The 21,989-nt window shown below is 42.6% G+C and overlaps 1 long non-coding RNA gene across 1 annotated transcript in view; it reads left to right on the top strand.

Moving 5' to 3' along the window:
- The window catches only part of LOC119236174 (uncharacterized), an 87,702-nt gene extending 68,628 nt beyond the window's left edge, over window positions 1-19,074 (top strand). Inside the window, exons 2-3 of the long non-coding RNA XR_008550425.1 lie at window positions 6,933-7,025; window positions 18,876-19,074. This is a non-coding gene — a long non-coding RNA (uncharacterized LOC119236174). The remainder of the gene's footprint in view (window positions 1-6,932; window positions 7,026-18,875) is intronic.
- The last annotated feature ends 2,915 nt before the right edge of the window (window positions 19,075-21,989 follow it).

The raw sequence follows: 21,989 nt of genomic DNA, 5'->3' as shown, positions 1-21,989 counted from the left end.
TACTGTTTTATGACTTTCTTTATAATCTACATTTCTGTTATTTCTTTTTCTAGCCTTATGCATCAGTAAGGATTTCCAAGATTATGTTGAAAATGAGTGGTGAGTGGGGGACACCTCTATTTCATCCTGATCTTAGTGGGAAAATTCAAGTATCTTACCATTAAATGTGATGTTAGTTGTGAATTTTTTATAGATAGTCTTTATCAAGTTGAAAAAGTTCTCCTCTAGTTTACTGAGAGTTTATCTTTTTAAATCATGAATGGGTGTTGAATTTTGTCAAAAGCTTTTTGATATGATCATGTGATTTTTTCTGTTTCAGTTTGATTAGGTGATGGATTACATTAATTGATTTTCAGATGTTGAACCAGTCTTGCATATGCGTTAAATCTCAGTTGGGTAGGTAGGTTAGAATTTTCTGTTTATTCTGACTTCAAAGTCACTCCTACTATAATTAAATTTCACAAACTCCTATGATCTCTAACACTCATACTAGTGTCTAGTAGTCACAAACATGTGTTCAGGCATATATTCAGTCAAGGAACTAGCATGCGCTGTGTATGTTCCAAAGGGGGTGGGGAGGGCCTCCCTGGTGGCTCAAAGGGTTAAGATGCAACACTATGAAGCTACCTACAGCCACTGCAACATGAGTTGGATCCCTTGCCAGGGAGCTACCCACATGGCACAGCAGACCTCTCTTGACTCTCTTCCTGCTGCTCCCCTCAGCAGTGTATTTCAGTGGATCTGCCTGTTTTGTTCCCCACTCTGTTTCTGGTGAATCCTCTCATCCCCCACACCTCTCACCTGTACCCCAGTTCTTGTATGCATAAATAAATAATTAAAAAAATCTTTAAAAAAATAAAAATAAAGGGGGATGGGGAGTCTAAGTTTAGAAGATGGCCTTTACCAGTTATCTAAAATTTATGAATTTAAGATTTTTATATGTAAATGGAAATACTAATAGTACCTGAAGATTTGTTTGATAGGTTTACATGAAAAAAAGAGTATGGCAAGCATCCCAGATGGTGCTTGACATAGGAGGTATTTGTATAAGAGTCTTAGCACACTCAAACTGGGCAATTTGAGGAGAATAATTATTTAAGGAATTACAAGCCAGCTTAAAGAAAACAGTGAAGGATAATGCTAAGATTAAAACAGAAGGGAGCTTTTACTATCCCCAGACCTGGTAAGGTGAGAGGAAGAAGCAGTTATGGAACCAGAAGAGGACAGTTGTATAGAGACTTTCAGGAACTGTGACCTTTGGTAGAGAAATACAGTCAATTTAGAGCAACCTGAGACAGGGAGTCAGTGGAACAAATACTCAACTTACTCTTCTACTTTTGATCCTGCTGATCAAATCCGATTGGGAGCCAGAGGGCAAAGGAGCCAATTCATGTCCTTGATAAGATCAGCCTCCCAGGGCACAGAGACAGATGGAAGAGTAAAGAGAGTGATCTAGATGGGCAAATAGGGACTATGCAGCAGAGTATTTAATCAATATTGAATTTAAATTCCCATTCTAAAATTGCTTACGGTCAAATAGCGAAGATGAAACTTTTTTAAAAATCCACAGTGTTGTCAGGTGAGCACATTACAATTGGTTTTAGTTAGCTGAGATGCCACTTTATATTTGTCACAGCCTACAGTAGTTCCCCAGTCTCTACCAGAGCTCAGACACTAAGTAAGTATTAGTGAACTCAGATCATGTAGAGTCCTCTCTCACTTGATGTTGTGGCCAAATTGGATCACTCTGACAGTCACTTTATAAGTCACGATTCCGTGTATTAGTTGAAGTGATTTCTTCAGTCTAGCAGGCCCTGTGCTTCTTCATTCCCCACATTCTCTTCCAGTAAATGGTCCATATCCCATTGCTCCATGAATCCTTCCCAGCTCACTCCCACTCAGTTTCAGCATTGTGCTTCTGTGGCATGGCATTGGCTTGTCTCTATAGGGTATACGTCTTTCAACAAACATTTTATCCAACTGACTGTTACTGAATGACTGTTGCGTTCCTGCCTCTATATGAAAAGAGGGCTACACAGGGAATCTGGACTGGTGCTTTCCCTTAAGAAGTTCATATTCTGGGCCTGGTGGCACAGGGATTAAAGACAGTTCTATCAAGCTGTCACCAGCCACTGCAGCACGAGCTTGATCCCCAGCTGGCCAGGTAGCTACCGACATGGTGCAGCAGAACTTTCCTGTCTTGCCCGCTGCTCCCCTCAGATCAGTAGATCTGCTTGTTTTGCTCCCTACTCTGTCTCTGGTGAATCCTCTCACCCCTTCTCCATATTTCTGGCTTACACTCTAGTTCTTGCATGCATAAATTAATAAATCTTTAAAAAAAGTTCATATTCTTCCTGGGATTAGAAATTTCCTTTTACTTGTCCATCTTTCTTCTAGACTATGGGTGTTCTGAGGACAGGGATTCTTTTTAATTATCTTTTTACTTTCAGTGTTTAGCAACCATGTGGCATAGAAACCTGAGAAAGTGGGAAGCAATAGAAAAAACAAAGTAGGATAAATTAATTTATTCCACAGTTATTTCTAAGTGCCTAAAATATGCCAGAGCCTGATACAAAATTAATGGCATAGATTGTATACAGGCAAGCAGGTGTGTGTGTGTGTGTGTGTGCGTGTGTGTGCTTGCCTGCACATGTGCATGTGTGTGCTCATGCCTTTTTGGACACACACACTCATGAATGAAGACTGAGGAATTGCTCGTGTCTACAGAGCTCTAAGGACTAAGCAGAGGATGTCTCTTGAACTGCCTTCTGAACTCAAGTTTCTTTTTTTTAAGATTTATTTATTTATGCATACAAGAGCTGGGGTATAGGCCAGAGGTGTGGGGGGAGTGAGAGGATTCACCAGAGACAGAGTTGGGGACAGAACAGAGAGATTGACCGAAGTACACTGCTGAGGGGAGCAGCGGGCAAGACAGGAAAGGTCTGCTGCGCCATGTAGGTTGCTCCCTGACCGGCCGGGAATCGAACTCGTGCTGCAGTGGCTACGGATTGCTTCATAGGTTGCGTCTTAACCCTTGTGCCATCAGGGAAGCCCCTGAACTGAAGTTTTGAGAATCCAGAAGAGACCAGAGAAGGGACCTGTTTAGATGCCCAACTAAGCAAGTTCCAGAGGACTCTTCAATTTCTGCAAGCAGGTGATTTCTGCAAATGAGGGCTTGTCGGCATATGGTATTTGGATGATATAATTTCTTTAATTGAAAGTGTTATCTTAACCAGAGAGTTTTGCAAAACCCCAAAACAAAGACATCTGTTGCTGTTTTTGTTCTTTTTTCCCAGCAAACAATCTGGTGGTGAAAAATAGGAATGACTAAATGAAACGCCGGGGGAAATTGTGGATTTGAAAAACAAATCCCTATTTTTAAGGGGTTTGGTGGATTAATGAAGGTACAAGGTAGGCAGTTTCTGAACAGACATCTTGGGTCATTATAACTCTGATTTTTATATATCAGTAATTATTAAGACAACACCAGTGGGATGAGCTTGTGGCAAATTTAGTGCATTTCTCTGTTACCCGTGAAACTCAACTATTAGTTTTGTGACGCTGATATCTTGGCTAAACTTCCAGACCAGATCCTTTGAGCCAGTGGTCCCCTGGACAAATTCTCCTGATGTTCCATGTGTACCTCATCAGTCCACTGGACTTCTTCTGAATTCTCCATTTTGAGAAGTGCCCTACTATCCACCCAGTCCCCAGGGCCTTTCCTCTCTTAGAGACCCTGCACAAGCTGACATCAAGACCCAAAACTTCCTCCTTGGAAATATTCTCTACTCTGCTGCGTCATCTTCTACTTCTGCATTCCTCTCTTAGGTTACTGCAATGCTGTCTAGAGGTGTCTCTCTAGCCTTGACCTCTGTATCAGCCAGAGTCATGGCAGGTAGCAGAACTCACCTTACCTAGTTCAGACAAAGAGTTAATAATGAATGAATTACATAGGGAAGTGGGGGGCAGAGATCATAGAATGAACAAAGGATGCTGAGGCATCCAAAAGTTAGCAAAGTCTGAGGCTATTATCACCTCTAGGATAGAAGGGAAAGAGGAAGAAAGAAATATATCAAAGCCCAGTGAGATCTAGAACTATGGAGGAAGCATTGCCCAGTGGGACATACCAGAGGGGCTGTACAGAAGCAGGGAGAGAACAGGAAAAAAAATCACAGAATATTTCTTCCACACACCTCCCTCCTTTTCACTGGTGCTACCTGTTGAACCCAGGAGCCTGGGTGTTGTCATTAGGGACCAGCCCTTTCCAGGCACAGAGCAAGGTGGAGAAGGACTGAGAATGGATCTGCAGACATGGAAGAGGAGAACAGAGAATGGCCTGCCTCTCTTATCTGTTCTGTACTCCGGTAGTGAAGTGTTAGTTCTAAAACCCAAGTGGTATCTCTCCTTGGACTGAACCACTTTAGCACTTCAGATAAAAGCTCCTTGCTGGCATTGAGTCTTCCTTTTCACTCCTTCTGACCGTTCTAGTCACAAATCTCACCTCTCCTGATCCTTACTGACACCCCAGTTCTACTGCTTTACTTTCAGGCCCCTGAATATGCCATACTGTTCAAGATCTTCACGATTGGTCAATATGCCCTTCTTTCCCTGGAGTACCCTCTTTCCTGCCCTAACCTTCCCAGCACTATCTCCCTAGCCTAGCTTAGACATTACCTTCTCCAGGAAGCCTTCTCTAACCATCCCTCTCCCTAACTTTGAAGGAATCACTCCCTGAGCTGTCTTCATTATAAATATTTTTATTTTTTCACCATTGACACACTTTGTGAATTGCACTGAGCTAGTCTGTATCCACAGGCAGCCTGGCAGGTCCTTGATGGTAAAGACTGTGTATTATATGCACTTTGGCATCCCAAGTGATTATCATAGTGTCCGGAACATTAGATCCATTCAGTAAACATTTAAAAAGAAGGACAGAAGGGAGGGAGAGAGAAAGGGAGGGGGAAAGGAAGGCAGGCAGGCATTCCAACCATTCAAAGAATTTCAAATGCCTTGCCCCATCTGACCTTTATAAGCAGTGTAGGTGCCAGGGTAGGGATGGTACCTGGGATAAGCACACTGAGTATTGGAAAGGATGGGAGGAGACTGGGGGAAAGAGCAGGGAGAGCAGCACGGTTGGAAATCAGTGGATCGGATTTGAGTTCCATGTCTTTAACATGGGCTATGAGTTCTTTTGCTGAGCTTACTAGGGACCTCTCTGAGCCTTTGCTTTATCTCTGCAAATTGGAAGTAATAATAATACTAAACCTCCCAGAGTTGTGGGTGAGACAGTGTGAAGATGTTTCATATACTATCAGGACAATTAGGACCACTTTTCAGCATACTCTGTTTTCAGTAATTCTGATTGATTGATTGATTGATTGACATCTCCTTCCCTGCCCCCACCAGCTGTCCTATCTTATATGTCCAAACTAACAGGAAAAAAACTGAGGAAATTTTTCTCACAGTGAGAAAGTTGTTTCATAGAATCTTAAAATTGTAAATGCAAGTCTAGAAGATACCTAGAGCCCCCTAGATCAATCTTTGTTCTGATGCTAGGGCCACCTTGACAAGTGAACGCAGGCTTCCCACAACAGTGCCAGCTCACTCCAGCCCAGCCAGCCCCATCCATCTTTGGAAAACTGACTGTCAGAAACTTCCTCCTGTAGAAATCTTTGCTTCTGTATAATTTTTCATACTGACTGTGGTTCTAGGTTTTAGGACCACACAGAAAAAACTTATGCTCCATGTTACAGTACAGTTCCACTGAAATGGAAGCAGCTCTATTGTCCTATGAACTGTTTCTCTTTCAAGACAAGCATCTCTTGACTTTCAGATGTTCAGGATGGAAACTTTAAGACTTTTTGTTACTCAGAGAGTTTCATCAGAACTTTTCTTTCTGCTGATACTCTTGATTCAGACCTGTAAAAAACGACTCAATTGTCTTTTAAGATGCTGACACTATATCAAGTCATCATCCATCTAAAATCCATGTAATCACAAGCTAAGGAGGGTCTCCTGTGTCCAGAGAGGGAGGTTGCAGCTCAGAGAGGTGAGCATCCCTTGCCCTAATTCATGTAGATGGTAAATGGCACAAGGATTCTACCCAGCCCTGTTTGACTCAGAGGCCCTGTGATTTCTACTGCCAGTACCTTCTCTTGCTCCATTCAAGCTATGGAAAGAAAGAACAAAGGGGTGCATTGGACAGTCTTACCCACAAAACACTAGTCTCCTCAAGGAAGAGATGCTGTTCAGCTGTGTCTTGCTGATTCCTAATCTTCAGTAGTACCTTCTACATAGGAAGCTCTTGAAAGAATTATGTTTTTGTCATTATCATTATTCAGTGCTTTACAAAACTTGCCAAATGATTGATTTTCCATGTCATTCTGAGATTTCCAGTAACAAAAGGTTTTTGAATTATGTAGACTAGTGCAAAGTATGATGACACAAATTGTGATCTGTGAACTGGTGTTGGTATATAGACTGTTAGGAGTTTGTGCTGAAATATGAGAGTGAATTGAGATAGAATGATGAGAAAATTTATAGCAATTTGACATCACCATGGCATCCAATTATGTGATTTGTACTTTATTGATGTATCAGTATGGCCACAGATTGAGGGAAAAAAAAAATAACTTGATCCTTCACCATAGATACTGAGAAGCAGTGATGCCGACTGTTCGCCTGATGATTCATTCTACTTCATTTGTAGGAATATTTGAATTTCACTTGGACAGTCGAATCAATTCAGCTCAGTTTGGCAATATACCAGTCACACCTTTGGTATGGCCCTTGGCCAAAGGTTGTGGGGGACAGCACGGATGAGCAAGACATCAGTTCTTCCCACAGCTCAACAGAAAGCACAGAGTAGAGGCTTAGTTCATGTTATTGAGATTGAGTTGGTCTGACTTGACTTTAAATTTGCACTTCTGCAGACTACCAAATGGACCATATCTGCAGGGATACTTAAAACTGGCCAAGAAACTTGAACATGTGGTCTACGCTTGTAGATTGGAAGCAAAGTGAAGGTAAGGACTTCCAGCATTTTCTTTGCACTCAAGCTCAAAGACATACTTTTTCTTTCAAATATAATTTTTCAGAAATCAATATGGATCTGACAATAGATATGTGCAGATGTGTGTAATCTTACTTTCTCTTTCCCTTCTTCAACCTAAAAGTTATTAAATCAGCAGTGGGTCTTAAAATTAATGGCATCTTAGAATTTAAAAAAAACTGCAATTTTATGATTCTAAATTGCTTTTAGCATACTGTTGAACACATATAGAATGCTGTATAAATATTCCGTGGTTGATTTATTAGCATTCGTTTTTAGAAAGATCATCTGGCATCACCCAGGGTGGAATATTGTGTAGAAATTAATGTCTTTGTGTCTCTAGTTGAAACAAACATTTGTTTGCTAATTTATCCCTAACAATAGTTCTTACCCTGTGGGTAGCTTTATTCCTGATTTCAGATGAGGAAACTTAGGCTTAAAGGGAGATGCTGTTGTTTGACCAAAGTCAACAACTGTCATTTGTTGAACTAAGAGTCCATGTTCTTTTCACTGCTGAATTGGTCATCTGTATGCCTTACAAAGTCCAATTCATAAGTCATTCTTTCAGGGAGACTTCTTTAATTTCTTTACCTAGATACTGGGGATCTTTTTTTTCCTATACCCACATTATACTATCTGTGTCAAGCTAATGACCTTAATGCCTTATATATTAAACTGTGATCTTTCATGCAAGTCTTGGTTTCCACTGTTAGATACCAGTTTCTTGGGAGGCAAGTAACTAAGAGACTGGCCTCTGTTTGGGGATGTTGGCAACTCTCCTTAGATCTGAAACTTTTCTTTGTGTCTATATTGTTCATCTGTGATATAAGATGGGAATTCTGGTCCCAACTAAAAATTCTACCAGTTTGCAAGTGTTGGAATTACTTACTTTGTAAATTGTATTTCGAAAGAAGTATATACCTATTATAGAAAAATAGAAAATTCAGATAACTAAGGAAAAATAAAATTTTGATTGGTACAAAATTTCTGTTGTATTTTATATATTAAAAACTACATTTATATCTACTGTATTGTTCCAGTCTCATAACAACCCTATAAAGTAGGTAACCTTATACTCATTTTCCGTAAAAGGAAATGGAAGCTGAGTCACCCTAGGCACCCACTTACAGCTAATAAGTGGCTGAGTCCAAAACTAAAACGCGATCATCCATTTCCCTATCGGTGCTACTTCTAATAATACAATAAATGCTATTGTGGCTACTTTTGTTATTTTCATAACACAGCTCTATCTGATGTAAACTCATTATGGCAATGTACTCCCTGTTGGCCAACAGGGATTTGTGTTTGATAGAAATCTGTTGTGGAGCTAGAGTTCCCCAGGTAATATCTCAGGTAGGTCATTATGATTATCAGGCATCCAGCAGACATTATCAATCATGTTTGCCCTGGAGGTAAACTGAACTACAAAGATGAAGTCACCCAAGAATGGAAAGGTCCTTTCCTTGACTACTAGACAGGATTCTTACCTTTCTCATGGGGTGATTAGAAAGGGCTTGAAGTAGGAGGCAAGTCACATATTTTCTTTTACCTGGTAGTGGATGACCCAAGTCAGGTCCTAGATGTGCTCAGTTTGATGCTGTCTTTGAACCATGAGTAAGATCATGCCCCACTGACCTGGAGGGTGGCTGGGCTGTCCAAAGCAGATGCATTACAGGTATCCAGTGTTTAGAGAGCACTTCTTACCTGTGGACTTCCACTGAACTCCTGGGTGCCCTTAGCTCCTGGTCCTCTCCTAACCTAGAATCACTTGCAAGGGGACCTGGTTTTTCCAAATGGTTCCCTGTTACTTGAGGTTCCCTTTGGTGGAGCCAAACCAACTGGATTAAATGCTTTTTTAGGCAGCTAAATTTAGAGCTCAGGGGAGCTTGTTCCTTTCCTGTGTCTGTTGAGTTCAGCTGTGTGATGAGGAACACTCAATTTCATCCTCTAAAGCCTTCTTCTTTTTTTTTTTTTTAAAGATTTATTTATTTATACAAGAACTGGGGTACAGGCCAGAGGTGCTGGGGGTAAGAGGATTCACCAGAGACAGAGGGGAACAGAACAGGCAGACTGACTGAAATACACTGCTGAGGGGAGCAGCGGGTGAGACAGGAGAGGTCTGCCGCACCATGTGGGTATCTCCCTGGGCCAGCCGAAATTGAGTCCACACTGCAGAGGATACGGACAGCTTCACAGCGCTGTGCTCAACTGCCTGTGCTACCAGGGAGGTCCGTCCTCTAAATCCTTATAAGGTTGCTTTCTCTGCGTAGTTTCCCTTGGTTTAGTTTCCCTAGGTAGACTTTCACGTTCTATACTACTTCTTTCTTTATTGTTTTAATTTTACTTATCTCATGGTATTATAGAACTTGCTAACTAGGTAGTCTTTACCAATAAAACATTTGCTCCTAAGGCCAGGAACTGTGGAATCCCAGGGCCTAGCAGGGGATCCTGTACAGAACTGGAGTTTGGTTATTTATTGCTTAATAATAAATCATGGAATGACTTGGCACCAGGAGAACTTAGATGGCAATTCACCAGCTGTGTGAATTGGCCACATCAGAACTTACCTGGTTATGACTTTACGCTCAGGTAAAATGGACAAAACAGTGATAGTCAAAAGAGGAGAACTGCTGTGAAATTCGAAAGTTATATGATACAAAGTAATTTGTTATAGATCAGCAACATATAGTGACCCAGCACCATGAAATTGGCACAGTTCTAGGCAATTCAGTGGAGTAGGAAGTGAGTCTTGCAGTGACAGCCTGAGGGTGTGATTATCTATGTCTTTACATAGGCACAATGTCTTTTTATTTTTTTAAAGATTTATTTTTATTTATTAATGCATACAAGAACTGTGGTACAGGCCAGAGGTGTGGGGGGAGGGGTGAGAGGATTCACCAGAGACAGAGTGGGGAACAGAACAGGCAGACTGACTGATGGGAGCTCTGCTGATCGGAGCAGCGGGAAAGTCAGGAGAGGGGTGCCACGTGGGTGGCTCCCTGGCCAGGGATGGGCAGTGGCTGCGGACAGCTTCATGGGTTGCGTCTTAACCCTTGCGCCACCAGGGAGGCCCCAAGGCACAATGTCTTAACATTGATGAAAATATAGGAGTGAGGAGAGTGATTGTCAATGATGAACTCAGAACAGAAAAGTCTGTTCATCAGTCTTATACACGAGGACTCTTGACAATGCCCACACCGAGGTTTCCTCCAGTTCCTATCTCCCCACGATGGGAAATTACACCAAGGTCGGTGCAATCTCTGCAGTACTACAACCACAACCATGTTTCTTTAATGCTCTGCTGCCAAAATCTGCAAATTTTCTATAATTCTGAATAAGGAACCCAACATTACCATTTTGCACTAAATCCCACAAATTAAGTAACCGGCCCTACAAGTAATTTCCAGAGGAGGTTGCGGTCCTCTTTGGATGAGGCTGATGGCCATGATGTTTTTCTACTTAAATCCAACTGGGGAAATTCAGCTCCATTAGAGAAAACTGTACACTCATTTGTTCATTCATTCAGTGTGTATCTACTGAAGACCTTCTATGGTGCAGGCACAGGAGAAAGTATATACAAGGCTGAGTCGTGCTCTCTTGCTGTAAAGGTCAAAGAAGGAAGACAAACAAGTAATGAGGTGGCTGCTGTCGTGTTGGAGGCTTGGTGTTCAGTGGAAGCACAGAGGGATGGCTAGCTTCAGGGAGCAGGGGAAGATCTCCTGGGGCTATGCTTGACCATCTGCATTTCATAGGAGTCAGCTGCTGCGAGGATGTAGAAATTAAAATGCAGATAATACAGATTGAAATGAAGATGACTTGCCTCTAGCGGTAAGAAGCTTCAGTCTTCTAGTTGCAGGAGGAGACTTCATCATTCAGGTCAGATAGGTCAACAAACTTTCAGAGCTCCTGTTATGCAAATGCTCACGTGGAATTTAAATGACAAGTCTGATAAGGGATCCATTCTAAGAGTATAATTAAGTGCTAAATGCAGGGAAGCAGATCATATGTGATTGGACTTTTTTTTCACCCAGAGCTACTTGATTGCTTGGAAGATCTAGCTAGTGCCAGAGAGTCTATTCATGAGCTTCAATCCCAGGTCAGATCAACAATTTTAGGGCAACAGGCTGATTCCCCACCGCTGCACCAAGCTGATCTTCCCCCTTATACTTACTTCTGTTGTTTTACAAGTCACAATGTATGAACTGTATTTATTCCATCCAGTGTCCGTCTCTCCACGAGCCCTGAATCCCTTGTCCCTCCTGGCAATTAGTGGGAAGTTATTGAAAGCTTATTGAGTAGGGAAAGTTGCAAAGGGTTTTACAAACACATGGCAATCCCGATTTTTATGCATTACAGAGTTCCAACTTCCTCCTCAATTAAAACAACAACTGTAATCATAAAAACCCATGACAACAACAAAAACATCATCCACAAAAGTAATTGCTAATATTGAATTAGATGAAGCTGAACTCTTTAAAACAATTAAACAGCTCTACGGGGAATTGTGGCAAGATTGGTCCTGGATCCCTGCATCAAGCCCCCGGCATGTGGAGAGGACCAGACTTAGTGCTGGCTGTAGACTGAACCAAAAATAAGAAAGTTAGGGACATAGCATTAGAATCTCCCAAAGTATTTAATAGAGTTGATAGACCTTTACTGAGCATTTAGTGTGAGCACAGACATGATGCCAGCGGGCTAAAAATTAGCATGTTTTGGTCTGCAAAGAGCTCACAATTGGTCAATGCCTTTATTGAGGACCTAGTGTGTGTCAGGCTCTTGCTCTTTCAGATGCATTTTTACATCTGCTTGATTTTACGATCCTAAAAACTTTTGCAAGAGAAGATGGTTATGAAAGGGGAGCCCCGTAGTAAATGTTAGGGGCAGTAACCTCTACTTTTGACCTTTATTTTTGCCCCTGTGGTACAGAGGAATCTTCTGGTTGCTCCAAGAAAAGGAAGTTGCAAGGGACTGCAGGTAAAACTTGAGAGAGGGGAAAAGCACCAGCTCTTTGGACTTTTAGGCAGACCACTTCACTTAATGATCATGGAATTACCATTTCAGAGATGAGGAAACTGAGTCTCAATCAGATTGGGAGACTCACCCAGACTCACTCACATTGCTTCAAAAACTATACTATGATGATCAAACCACATCAGAGGCTGGTCTTTTGTCTTCTGTCTTTCATCATGATAAGAGTTAAGGTCCCCACTGCTCTTTCTTTTCATCTTTGCTGCCTCACCCGTTCAAGGGTGCAGCGGTGACCACCACATTGAGAGCTCTGGACGTCTGGGTTTCTGTTATAAGGTTTTGAGAAAGTTGCTCTGCATTTTGGTTCTGAGTCACTTCATTACAAAGCAAGAATGTATCTGGGGGTATCTGGATTCAATCTTGATTCCTTGACCTGCTAGCTCTGCTTCCTTCCTTGTCTGTGAAATGGAGCAAAATTATACTAGATAGGTCAAATAAGCAAAGGTATGTGTAAGTTTTTTGCTTTAATTTTGGCACATAGTTGACACTCAGCTTTGCGTTTCTCCCATTTTAGGTGATCAGGTCTCTAGAGAACTCACCAGAAGTTTCAGGAAACATTTAGGCTAAGGGTGTCTCTGTTCACTTCCTCCCTACTCTATCCCTTTCCTAATCACTCTGTTTCTTATCTTCATTGTAGGCCTGTGCATTGATCAGGCAAGGGAGAGAGTGAGACTGCAAAGAGAAGGCTCTGAGGCAGTTGGGCCCCCGGGAGGAAGGGGGTGGGCAGGTCTCATTCTATTTGTACAGGTGCATTGTAATGCTGCCTGTGGTGTGAACATTTTCCACTTCATTACTCCTGGCCCTGGCCCAGGCCCCGTCTACTCCCCTGGCCCCTGCCTTGGTTTAATTTCAGCAGTTTCTGGCCTTTGGAAGGCAGCAGTAACAGAAAGGAAAACAAATGAGGTCGCCATAAACATTTCTGCACATTGCCCGACCAGGGCAGATGGGTATGCACTTGTGGAGCAGGAGGGGGGCTGGTTTGTCTGGGTCGCTGGTACCCCCATCAAAGCACCTCAGTCCCTAAGGGCCTCTGTCTGGTGAGCCCAGTCTTTCTAGCTGGAGTGGGCTTTGGTTCCATGTATAAGCACGGCCAGAACAGATTCCCACGTATTCCAGGATTCACACACTCCATAATAGACAGTTGACTGAATAAATAATAGTAGCATTTATCAAGCACTTAAACTGTGTGCTAGGTGCTGTTCACTTTAGATGGATTTTTTTGACTGAGATATATACTGTTATTGTTCTTGTTTTGCAGATGAGGAAACTGAGGGACATAGTATGGGTCATAAGTAGAACTAGATTGTGTCCCTGGCAGTCTGATTTTAGAATCTGTATGTTTAAGTATGATGTAATTATGTCTCCTTATATAAAATATTCTATGAACTTACATTGCAATGATGAGAAACTTAAGTTTCTATTATACAGCTAGAGAATAGTATACTTTGGACTCATCGACTTCCAGGATTGGATTGGAACTAGGTGATAAGTTAACAAGTCTGATGACCCACTAGATGCTGGGATTCCCCACAGACATTATCCAGACTTACATACCTGCACCGATGGCAAGCTCATTACTGTATGAGAGGTACCTTTCTTTTACATGACTGTCTAATCGAATGGCAGTGCTGATGACCCTGTGCAAAAGGAAACTTTTTCGTAATTATGTTGGTTGTTTGTGAAGTCACTGTGCCTCGGAACAGATCCCTGTGGTCTCTAGGTAAATATTTCTTTCCTCTTTTCACAAATTAAGAAGATAAAGAAGAAAATGTTTCCTTATCATACTGACACAAAGTTATATTTCTAAAATAATATTAAACTCCTGTCTCGTTTGAAAGTTGAGACTTTTGAGCAGGGCAGGGAGATCCAGTTCTTGCCTTTTTTTTTTTTTATTCCTTCTCCATTCTTTCCCAAGTGGTTTGTGAATACACCTGTGGCAAACATTTGTTAGTCATGGGACTGCAGAAAGGAATAGAGAGCATTCCCTGCCTGTGGGGAGTTTACATCTACCGTGGGAGCCTGCCATGTAAATAACCTACAATTAGAGATGTGTACGAATGCCACAGAAAGCCAGCAGCAGCAGTGGTGAGCTCACTGTGTTCACCAAGGCTGTTCCCCAAGACCTGCTGGGCCTAATGTTGCCACCTCCTGATCAGCTTATCCTATGTATTTGAAAGACATGTTTGTATTTGAAAGCTGTTTAAAATTATCCCCACATGTATAGTTTTATGAATTGAGGGGCCATGTTGTTATTGTATAAGCACACCAGGGGTTGAAATCAATCCTATTCCTCTCATTGGCTTGAGGGAATTACCCCTACTCAGCCCCTATGAGACCCCTTTTTCTCCTGCCTCCTCAGTTTATCACTTTTTAAAGGGTCATTCTCGTCAGCCTACAAACATGTTATAAAGTCTACCATTTTGAAAACAAATGCTATCAATTTCCACCTCCCTCTCATCTTCTCCTTCTTCCAGACAAACTCTCCAGAAAATTGAACCTACTCTGAATCTCCACTTTTTCTTCCTCTTCTCTCTTGGACCCAATCATTGTCTTTTATCCTCACCACTGCACTGAAACAATATTGTCAAGTTGATTAAAGGGCCACCCTTTGCAAAATCTGAAGGTCAGTTCTCAGCCTCACCTTTCCCTGGTTGGCCCTATGGGTTACTCCTTTCTTAAAACACTTCCTTCACTCAACGTCCAGGACAGGAGTGTCTGCGTTTTTCTCTTCCCTTAGTGAAATCCTCCCGCTGGGTCTTCTTCCTCTTTATTAGCCCTAGCCATTGGAATGTTCCAAGGGTCGGTCCTTTCTTCTATTTCTACTCAGTCCCTTGGGGATATCAGTCCAGGTCATTGCTTTTAAAGAATGCTCAGAAGAAAAGCACATTAATATCTCAAGCTTGCTTTTTTGCATGCCTTTCTGCCTTCTATTGGATCTCCAAAATGTACAGTAAATATACCATATTTAAAAGAGAACTCACCATTATTCCCCTAACATGGTTTCTCTTATTACCCTCCCCCAGATTTCCCCGTCTCAAAAACTTCATCTTCCAGCTCAGTCCAAAAGTCACAGTCATCACTGACTTCTCTCACTTGCCCCGACCTTCAGCCCATCAGCATAGTCTGTTACCTCTTCCTGAGAAATAGATCCAGAGTCTTCCACTCTCACTACCTAACTGCTCCCCCACTCTCGGAACAACTGACTTTCCTGACCTGGAATGTAGCAACAGCCTCCTCGCCACTCTTCAGACTGTTACTTACCTGGGAGCTGGAGGGATCTTCTAGCCCATCTCATCATGTTGCGGCTTTCTTTGCCTGTGTCCTCCAATGGCTCCATGTCACTCAGGGTAAAATCTGAAGTTTGTTCAGCCCCTATGAGACCCTCCTGAACGGGACCCCTCAATTTTGTTCAGTTTCCCCCTCCCTCTCTCTACCCTAGCTGGTCTTCTGGATGAGCCACACACATACCAACACGCTTCACACCAGGACTCCAGGGCTTCATCTTCCTATCCGGATACCCTTCCATGGCATCTACATGACTAGCGCCTCACTGCCCTCGGTCTCCTCAGAAAGGACTTGCCTAAAGATCCATAGAAAATAGCCCACCTGCTACTTTCTGCCCTCAGCCTGTGTTTGCTTCATAGAACACCGTCACCTGATATAGTATGTATTTGTGTGATTGTTAATTGTCTCCTCTAGAATTTAGGTTTCTCAATAGAAATTTGCTTTGCTCATGACATTTACTCCAGTGTCTAGGGTGATGTTGGCACCTAGTAGCTGCTCAGGAAATATTTACTGAAAGAGTAAGTTGGGAAATGTGTGTGTTTTAAATTACCTGTGCCCAGGGCGAATCACTTCACCTTTGTGCCTTGGTTCCTTCCCTCTGGAAGGTACAGTACTATTTCTTGCTGTTCCAAATTCAGTAGGAGTTAATGAAATACAATGAGATTTGCATTAGGAAAGCATGTGGTAATGAAGACATAATGTATAAAATCAGTAAAAAATCAACTGCTTCCCAGTTATGTCCATATTGTAAATTTATCCTGGCTACGAGAAGAATGGTATAAACATACATAGACTCCTGTTTATCTTTCAGAGTTTTATCTGGAGTATGAAGAGGGGAGGGAAGAAACTGCGATAGTTTGTCTGGTCCCCATTGAGGCCAGGCATGTGGTGCCAACCCAATAATTGATACCCAACCCAATAATTGATACAGCTCTGACTAGTAGGAGGTGTGTGTACCTCGAGGACAGTAGCCGTGTGTTTTAAGCTTCTAGTTCACAGGATTGGCCTCGACAAGAGTTTACCAAATTGGGGATAGGACTTAATTGTATTTCGTTGTTGTTGTTGCTGAGGAAAAGACTCAGTGATGCAAGAGACTTGCCCAAGGTCGCACAGGTTTTAGGTAGTGTTACTGTCCTCTGCCAGAACCATGGTCAGTACCTCCTGCTTTTAAAAGCTCTGCCCACAGCACAGGCTGCTCAATTTGGTGTAAGTCTCTTAAGTCTGAGCTGGGCAGTTGGTTGAGTCTTTGCACACACATCTTTCCTAGGAGCAGCAGTAGGCTGTGTGCCTCCAGCATAATAGCTACTCTACAATGCCTTTTGAAAGGAGCCTGGAAAACTCTTCAGTTAGAGAGGGGAGGGAAAGGTCCAGCAGAAAGCCTTCTCCCAATCAGGCTTGACTTTGCAGCACCTCCCAAGTTTCGATGTGCAGTTTCAAGGTTTCACTATGGCCACTGCAGTTGCTATGGAGATACAGCAACAAATATTTGGAGGCCTGTAACACTTCCCTCTTCCTCCCTCCCCTCCCCAAGCCTAGTCAAGAATGTTTGGGACAAGGCTCCTGCCCATCAGGCTGCTGTTTGTGGCTGAATGCAGCCTTTGTGACCAGCCTCCTGGCCTGCCACCAGGCTCCAAAGAGATGACTCGGCCCACATCTTTCTAAATAGTGTTTGTGTTTTAGTTGTCCACAAGAAGGGGGAAAAGCTTTATATAACTTGAAGAAAATCACCCAGTCTGTGACTGATTTTCAAGACCAAAATGATGCTAAATCTCACTTTGCAAATATCATTCAGGAGAGCCTTGCCAGGTCGCTGTGAGAACAATGCAAGTTCCCACTCACTGAGCACAGCTCTGTGCCTGGAGCTCTGCTCTTCCAGGGCCCTGCACAGCCAGATAAGTCTGTGCCTTCACTCCCAGCTCCCAGATGAGGAAGTTTGTGCTCGTGAAAGGGACACAGGTTGCTTGAGGTCGGCAAGCTGGTGAGTGGTGCTGCCAAGGTTGACTTGTCCCGTTGTTACAACAATTATTGGCGGTATTGTGAAGTCCACTAGATCTCTGTTGCACAATGGCTGGCAGCTTTTCGGAGCCCCTTACCTTGCCTTGTGCTGAGTCAATCTTGAGAGAAAAAGTGAGACAGAGAAATTAGGCCTTAGCTGCAAGCTCACTTTCTTTGTTTGTGGGGTGGGAACTTGATAGGCTTGCTTATCACTGCAGGCCAGGCATTGTGTGATCTTACCGGAATGTAAGATCAGCCAGCAGGCCCTTGGCTTCCCATCTGGCTCCAGTTCTGTTTGGGGGAAGGAGGCAGTGAAGGAAACTTGACTTAACGGCAGGTGTTACTTGAGGGTTAGAAAGGTACCATTGTCTCCTCAGCAATAAACTGCCTGATTTTCACCTGCTGGCAAATCGCAAATTCACTTGCCATTAAAATACTGGGTCATTGCTTCATTAATTTAATAAGTCTTTATTAAATACCTACTGGGGGTCAAGCACCGGGCTGGGGATTGGGGGATAGAGAAATGAATAATATTTGTTTAACACGTATTTATTGAGTGTCTGCTCTGTGCTTTTGGTTCTATGTTAGGCCCTGGGGATACCACACATTCCCTCTTCTCAAGGGAATTGTTTGCAGATAAGTCAAGTAAATTGGCACTTGTGTAGGAAGGATTACTTCTTCACATGTAAGGATAGGGTGCTAAGGGAGCACCCAGCCAGGGCACTGAAAGTAGTCTGTACCTGCACTCCACCAGACATCTGTGGCTACACTTGATATGAGACTGGTCTGATTTGAGATGTGTTGGAGGTAGAAAACATACACTGAATTTCAGTCTTAGTACAGAAAAGAGAATGTAAAACACTTCATTAGCTATTTATATTGATTACATGTTGAACTGTTTAATATTTTGGGCTAGATGAAATATATCATTAAAATTAATTTCTCATTTTTTGGGGGTGATGTCTTTTAAACCCCCAGCAACCTTATGAGATATGTATTATTTTATCCTACCTTCTTTTAACTGATAGAGGGATGTGCTAATGGGTCAAATGACTTGCCCAAGGAAGGGCAATTGATTTGCTCAAAATCACACAACTGAACCTTTCTAGAGAAAGTTCATTGCTCATTTGGCTTAGAAATTGGGTCTTTCATGAGCAGGTAGTTATCTTCCCTTAGCGTGTATTAATCTCTTCCAGAGAGAGCCCAAGAGTATGTCAGAAGCATGAGCCAGTTTCAGTCACCGATCAGCTTCAGCAAATCTTTCCTGGCTGTGTTGGAGGATGGCATTTGTCCCCAGATAGCTGCTCTCCCTTCCATAACAACAGAATCCTGGCTTTTTGGCTGGCACATGGCTGCTGGAAATGAAGTCTATGTTGTCTGTCCTCCATTACATTAAGTGTTGTCATGTAACTAAGTCTTGGTCCATCTGAATGCAAGCAGAAACAGTATGTGAACCTTCTGGAAAGTTCTTCCACAGGAACATACCCTTCACCTGACTCTTCCTCCTTCTTGTTAGAGGGAGCAGCCATTTGGGGCAGAAAGTGGAAACAATGCATTGAAGAAAGCAGAACAAGAAGACAGGAAGAGTCTGGATCTCTGCCACTGTGAAGTGCTATCCCAGTCCAAGATCACCTCTCTCTAGGCTTCTGTTATATGTGAAAGAATTAAATATCATGATTATTGTGAGTTTTCTGTCATATACAGCTGACTATAATTTTAACAACACCATCTATCAAAAACATCTCCAAATATGTTGGAAATGAGATGCTTATAGTAGAGCTATCTCTGGACATTAAAATTCAAAGTCTAAATTTTTGGGAGCATGTGTCATCTTTAAAACTTTGCAAGGTCCATGTTTTAAATAAATTATTTTCCTTTTTTGGAGAAAGAAACACATGCAAAGGATTAAAAAAAAACACTCAAGCAAAATTTTAGACAATGAAAATTTATGTAACCTCTCTGTTTTGTAAATGAGACTAACATTACATAAATGAATATGTGAGTGTGTGTACATGTAATGTATGTGTTTTGATGTCAGTGGGCACAGGACTAACACACAGTAAGTGCTCAATAACTTCTGCTTTCTCTCACACAGTCCAATATGTGTCAAACGGTATAACAAAGAAGTAAAGGGGCACAAGAAATAGTCCCTAGTCTTCAGAAAGATTGCAGCGGGATTGAGTAGATGATTCCTGTAGGAAAATACAATACCCAACAAGATGAGTGTCACTAAGGTATGCAAAGAACTTGCTAAATAAGAACCAAAGTGACTAAGTAACTTTGGAGCTAGGCAGACTGGTGCTTGAATGTCATGAGCTGTTTGGGTTAGCTTTCTTTTCTGAGTCTCGGTTCCAATGGGGGCAGTAATACTGACTTCCGTGTAAGGTTGGTAAGAGTATCAACAGGAGCATGTAAGGTACTAATGTAATGACTTTGGCAAAATAAATGATCAATAAGCGTAACTAGTACGATCATTTTAGGTGGAGAGGGATGAGAGAATGCTTCCTGAAGAAAGTAACTTCTATGCTTAGATCTAAAGATTGAGTAAAACAAGAGAAGAACCTTCAAGGGGAAAAAAGTATATTAGCAAGTGCAATGAGGAGGAGAAATAAATGGCAACCCCAAGGAGTAGAAAACACATAAATTGGGTGAATGTGAGGGACTTGTAGTAGAGAGAGGAAGAACACTTGGAAAAGTAGATTGAAGTTTAATCAAGAGGGTCTTGAAAGCTGGGCCTCCCCTGGTGGTGCAGCGGTTGAGCACTGGGCTGCGAAGCTGCCTGCAGATGCAGCCTCTGCAGCGCCAGTTCGATCCCCGGCTGCCAGTGAGGGTCCCACATGGTGTGCAGACCTCTCCTGCCGCACCCACTGCTCTCCACAGCAGTGTATTTCGTCAGTCTGCCTGTTCTGTTCCCTGCTTTGGCTCTGGTGAATTCTCTCACCCTCCCATGCTTCTGACTGTACCCAGCACTTGCATAAATAAATAAATAAATCTTTAAAAAAAAAAAAAAGAAAAAGAAAAAAAGCTAAACTGGAAGTTCTGACTTCATTCTCTACCTACTGGAGAGCTAGAAGAATTTTTTGAACTTAAAAATGATATAGTCATAATGGGTGACTATAGCAAATTACTTAACTTCTTAGAAGGAAGGTTAATTACTTCTTAGAAGGAGGCTGGGAGCATAATCAAGACAAAAGATGATTAGGGCTAAAATTAGGGCATTGACGCTAGAATGGAGAGGAAGGGGTGGCTCTGAGTTGGAGTCCACTGGGCACAGTGACTGGGTAGGTGTGGTTCTTTACACACTCTTGCAAGAGACAGGAGTCGACCCAATGTGACGTCTCTGTACCCAACCCATCTTCAGTCCACATGAGGTGTTTTCCAGACAGTGTGCTTGGCTGGCCTGAGGGAGCCCTGGGCATATCTGTCTAACAGGACAGCCCTGCTTTCTCCTCAGGTTCCAGGTTCACCTCAACCCATGACTCAGGTGAGAGGCTGACAGATTGGCTCTGTGACTGTGGAGATGGGTGAGTCATGTGCAGCAGAGCAGTGCCACCCTACCTGAACCAGAGCACCTTGTATTATGGAATCTAGTAGAAAGGTTATCAGAACAGGTCTGAATAAGCCTGACTTGGTCATTGATAATTCCTTGAACTCTGTGCATAGTTGTCTCTCCATCTAAAAAAATGGGCCATCTCTTTAATATCTGGGGCAATTAACTTAGGCAACAAATTCTCCCATCGGTTCATTCCAGCACCAATGACTGGGACATCCTCTTTGCCAGTGTGCTGGGAACAGAGGAATGAGCACGGCATAGACCCTCCTTCAAGGAGATCAGATTCTGTTGGGTAAATAGATGTGTAAATCAAAGAACTAACAGAGAAATAAACTTTCCAATATATAGTTTTGCATTCACTAACTCACTTGGGTTGTCTTATGTGAGGGAGAAACAACTTACACCCATTTGACAGATGAGGAAACTGTGGGCATGATTTATTTGCTCTCTCTGATCTCCTGTTGTCCTGGTCATAACTTTGTCCCGGGTTGGAGTTTCAAGTGTTTATTTTTCATCATAAACTTTAAACTCATTTCAGAAAGGGCTAGCTTATTTCCATTTTGACTACCACATCTAGCCCAGACTCAGAAAGAGAGCGTTGGCAGGCAGAGGGAGGGGAAGGGGGATGCAGCTAAAAGTTATGGAGCATTGGCCAAGGGCAAGCTTGACTGCACGCCTTACATTTGTTGTTTGTTAGTCTACAAAAACTCGGCGCAGTGGGTATTATTAACTGTTTTATGGGAAATGTGCCAGAGGCTGAGATGAGTTATGGGATCTGCCTAGGTCACATTGAGAGTAATCTGAGAAGTTTCATACTCCGAGATGGTCCAGAAGATGGGGGTGTGTTTGTGTGGGTGGGGGGGGGGCGGTGAGAGTGAGGGGAACTGGCGAAATGGGTGGAGCGCCCAGCCTTTCAAACCCAGAACCAGAGCAAAGTTCCTGTAGAACATTTAGCTGCTCCCCAGAAACATCTTCGTTTATCAGAGCTGGCTCCTGCTCTCGGGCTTGCGTTGCCATCTGCCTTCTTCCCGCTGCAGCACCCAGCTGCCCCCACAGACTTCCAGCGAACACTTGCTG

The sequence above is a fragment of the Talpa occidentalis genome, unplaced genomic scaffold (assembly GCF_014898055.3).
Source record: "Talpa occidentalis isolate TD23 unplaced genomic scaffold, MPIMG_talOcc4v2.1 talOcc4.9, whole genome shotgun sequence".
Lineage (NCBI taxonomy): Eukaryota > Metazoa > Chordata > Mammalia > Eulipotyphla > Talpidae > Talpa > Talpa occidentalis.
The sequence above is the reverse complement of the archived record's forward strand: the minus strand, read 5'-3'. Positions and strand labels throughout refer to the sequence as shown.